The sequence below is a fragment of the Saccopteryx leptura genome, chromosome 4 (genome assembly GCF_036850995.1).
Source record: "Saccopteryx leptura isolate mSacLep1 chromosome 4, mSacLep1_pri_phased_curated, whole genome shotgun sequence".
Taxonomy (NCBI): Eukaryota; Metazoa; Chordata; class Mammalia; order Chiroptera; family Emballonuridae; genus Saccopteryx; species Saccopteryx leptura.
The window spans coordinates 80,271,845-80,276,700 of NC_089506.1; the positions used below are offsets into that span (position 1 = coordinate 80,271,845).

At 35.3% G+C, this 4,856-nt stretch overlaps 1 pseudogene; it reads left to right on the forward strand.

The window, feature by feature from the left end:
* The first annotated feature begins 315 nt into the window (after positions 1 to 315).
* LOC136404395 (molybdopterin synthase catalytic subunit-like) lies at positions 316 to 888 on the forward strand (annotated as a pseudogene).
* The last annotated feature ends 3,968 nt before the right edge of the window (positions 889 to 4,856 follow it).

Here is a 4,856-nt window from a genome sequence, read left to right on the forward strand (position 1 = left end):
GAAGAGTGCTCTGTTACAGTTGCTGGGCTATTGCATGAATGAACTAAGAAACAACTTGGGGGAACCTGGGTCCCCGACTCTGTGGCTGGCTGGGACTCCGGACCAGCAATATGGAACGGGATGGTGCAGCGGTGCCAGGTGAAAGTGTTGTATATATTTTTCAAAAAGTGAGGAAATAACAGGAATTCATTCAGAGACCATTTCTGTGGCACAAGAAATAAACACCCTGCAGCTGTGGAATGAGATAGAAACATGAGGTCCTAGATTGGTTGATGTCAGATACCAGGTGGGTGATACTGGCTGTCAGTCAAGAATATGTCAAACTTGGAGATCAGCTCCTCTTGCTTTGATCAGGATATGAAATTGTCATCATCCTCCCCCCATTTGTGGAGGGTAGTGCTGAGGATTCCCTCGAGAAAGAAATGAATGAAGTTCAAGAGAAATCTAAAGATATAATAAAATTTACTGCTGAGAAACTTTCAATAGATGAAGTGTCACAGTTGGTGACTTCTCCACTGTGGTGTAATATTCCTGTTTGTAGGGACCACGAGAAAAAACTTGAAAGGGAAAAAAAGTTATTAGCTTAGAATATGAAGCATACATAACAATGGCGGTAAAGGAAGTCAAAAGGATTTGTAATGACATTAGGCAGAAATGGCCAGTCAGACACATAGCAGTTTTCCAGAGACTTGGCTTGGTTCCTGTGTCAGAAGCAAGCATTGTCACCCTGTGTCCTTAAAGCACAAGGTGGGTGGCATCCCTTGAAGCTGTGAGCTACACCATCGATGCTTTAAAAGACAGGGTGCTGTATGGAAGAAGAAAATATATGAAGAATCACTATCTTTTTGGAAAAGAAACAAAGAATGTTTTTGGGCAACCAGTGATTAAATCGCTGATGTGTTTACAGTGCTAACATTTAGATTTGTTAAACTTATCTATGATTATATTTTGATTTTCCTTCTTTAGAAGCTGAGGTAGCTGAGGATGAGGTCTTACACTGGAAATAGAGGTTGAGGAAATGCTTTTGGGGAGAAAATGGAAGAATAATTTAAATGGGAAGGTGTCAGTGGTAGATAGATTATTCCATGAATACATTCTGATTGTAACTGGACTCATTGAGGTGTGTGTGGCCTCTCCTCACTGACTATGTCTCAGAACTGCCCACCCCCAGCCCATATCCAGTGATGTTCTTGTTAGCAGGAAGTGGTTTGGAAATGTTGATAGAATTGGAAGGCATGCAAAGTCATTATTGGACAGTCTTGATCTGATATATTTTTAGAGTTTATATATCTAAAAATAAGCTAAAATAAACACATGATTCAAAACAAACAGCAACAACAACAAAAAAGACTTGACATATTGGTTATCCACAGGACCCATGTGAGTCAACATCAAATCAGTCCAGCCAGAGAGGTCTCCAAGCCCTTTTCTGGGGAAAGAAACAAGGTGCACATTGATTGGCCACACATTTCCATACTATATGCCATCAAAGCAACTGGTGATTAAATCTCAAAGTGATACAACTATGGAAATCAAAGGAATCATATTCCAATGATTTTATGTAAACTATTCACAACCCCACTATACAGAGAACCCAATGTACAGGGAAGTAGATTAAAGTGCACAAAATCTTAAAGTCTGAGCATTTATCCATCAAAGAACAAATCATCCAAAGGAGACTATTTGAAGTGACAAATACTAAGATATAGATTTCTTGATTTATTTTCTTGACACTCAGAAAAAACATAATTTCTCCATGGGACTTTTATATTTCTGTGTCTTGGGAGTAGAGATAGTGGTGAGTAGCAGGCATAGCAAAGTTTGCTTTTTATTTAAATTACTTTTCTATCATTAATATTTAATCAATCAATTAATATGGCTTAGTAATAACATCAACATTATTTTGGCACACAACAATTAAATTATTATCAAACATTTGCATTGTAATCTAAAATATCAAATAACAGTGTAGTGTTCTAAATACATCACTAAATAATACATGAAAACAAAATAAGGTTTGCCGTTTATATTCAGACATAGCAAATTCCATCTAAACACAAATTGCCATAATGCAAGGACAAATAACAATGGATCATCTTATGATGTCATATAAAGTCCTGAAAAGTGAAATTAAAATGAATCACAGTGTATAAAACAAAAATAAATTTTGTCTTTTATATATGGCATTAAATTTATGTATGGAAATTAACAGATTTATCAAGAAATATAACATTACTTTTAACACTTGCTTGTCCCATACAACATTTGTGCTATAGTGACACTCTGTGCATGATAATACTCTTCTGTACTCTGAAAGCATATCTTACTAAGTTATTTTCAATTATGTAAAAATTTAGAATATTCTCATATACACTATCTAAAATTTTAGTTAAGGCATAGAACTAACAGTCAGCATAAATACAAACTAAATTCTAATAATATGTTGATTTTTAAATAGGTATTATTTGAAGGCTTGCATAAAGAAATTTATATTTATAGTAAGATTTAATTGTAACTAAAGTTGTTAAGTTTTAAGTATCATAATAATATATTAAATGAAATAGACATATGAATAGATAGATTGATGTAATATCACAACCGATTATAAATGTGTATTTACACACATGCACAGTCTCCCATACACACACACACATTTAGATGAACAGAAGTAAAATGTTGGTAAAACAAATTGCTTATTTGCAAGATAAATAATGAGCCAATTGACACAACTAATAATAATAATAACCTACTTCTCTATATTGTTTATTGAAGATCATTTAATTTCCAAGTTATAGGGTGTTCTATTAATGTAGCTCAACAACAAAAATAGAATATTTTTATGTGTATCAGATTTCCAGAAAGACAATAGTCTGGAATAAAAGTCAAGCACTCAAAAATATCATGAAGACTTAGGCTCTTGCTTCTTCTACATAGCAACCTTTGTTTTGTTTGTTTTTGTGCTCGGGCTTATTTGCTTATCATCATAAGAGTACTGCAGAACTTGAAGTATCATATGCTCTTAGGTTGTCATTAAAAGACATGAGAAAAAGTGGATTTTCCTCCTTCTGTCTTCCTATTTGTATTATGAAAAAGTATGTTACTGAGTAACTTCTCAAAATATTTATTTTTATTAACTGAGAAATGGGGAGGCAGAGAGACAGACTTCCGCATGTGCCTCAACTGGCATCCACTTGGCAAGTTCTTTACCTGGTGATGGTCTGCCCATCCAGTGCCACGGCTCTGTTGCTCGGCAACAAAGCTATTTTTGAATCTGAAGTAAGGCCCTGTAGCCATTCTCAGTGTCTGGGGCCATCTTAATTCAACCAAGCCATGGCTGCAGGAAGGAAAGAGAGAGAGAGAGAGAGAGAACGGAAGTGAGAGGTGTGGAGAAGCAGATGGTCACTTCTCCTGTGTGCCCTGACTGGGACTCAGACCTGGCACTTCCACAAGCAGGGCTGACACTCTACCACTGAGCCAGCAAGCCAGGGCATAAGTTATTTTTATATAGAATTAGTGAGAACTGAGTTATATGTCTACTCTTAATCCAGTTATGGTCAAAGAGACGTGTTTTCTTATAACTTGTTAATATTTGGTTAAAGTTCATTCTCCAGGGCCTGGCTTAGAGAAACTATTTTTTTCTAAACATATTACAGCCTAATGTCTGAGGAAACTCAGTAAGAAGGAAAGTAATGATAGATGCTGGGTTGTGTAGCAGTTAGAGTATAAGTTAGTAAGAAAATATTTCTGTGTGCTCTAAAATAAGAGACTCATAAAGAAATAACTTTACATAATTAAGTGAGAAACTAGCAAAGAAATTTCAGAAGGGCATGATGGTAAATAAGATAATTTTTGAACCCCCAAAATGGCAGGTTTGGCCAAAGCATCATACCCATGGAAGACAAATTCAAATTGAGCATGCATTTCAACAGGAACAAAACAATTTCCTTCAAATGGAATACTTCTATGATATAAATCTGCCATCAAGAACTGAGAAAAATCTGAAATTTTTACTGACTGAAAACTTACCATTTAACTTGGTTCACTTGCATGGATGGTGGTTGAAGATGTGAGGCTCATGGGTCAAAGATAAAGAGACATATTCTTATTCACAGCTTTAATAATAGCCAATCAATATTTTTTGTGCTGAATTCTTAAATTTCAATTCTCATTGGGGAATGCAGAAAGGACCAAATGACACTTGATGCACATTGGTTTGTGTTAAAGAGGAAGAAACCTGGACTTAAGAAAACCATCTTTTATAATGGACAATAAACAAACCTATCCTTTGCTCCAAACCTAACTCCCAAGGATATAAGTAAATATGTTCTTTACTTTATTAAATACAATGCCTTTCATTTCCAGCATTGTTGGCTATAAAACATTCATAAAAAAAATAGTCTTGACAAAAGACCTTTCCACTCCTTATAACAAAACAGAATAGTGAAAAACTTATATAGAATTATCTCCAAACAATAGCCAACCCCTCATTTCTAGACCACCTTGGCTCTTGGTGAATTTTTACATGGGTATAAACTATGTAGACCGTTCTGTCCAGCTAATTGATAAAGGCTGAGGCAAAAACATTAATTTTCTTTTATAAAGTGTTGAATTGAAACTACTATTAACAGAATATCAAACAGTAGAAGTAGGCCTAATCTGAATACTTTAGCAGGGGTCTCAAACTCAACTCAGCATGTGGGCCGCACTAGGTCTACAAAAGGCAACTGTTATGCAACACTTTTCTCACTTTAGTTGAAAACAAAAAAAACATCAGTACAAAATTGTTTGGCGGGCCGCAAGTTTGAGACCCCTGCTTTACAGGGTCTCAGAATCAACCAGTTGTATATATCCAATAC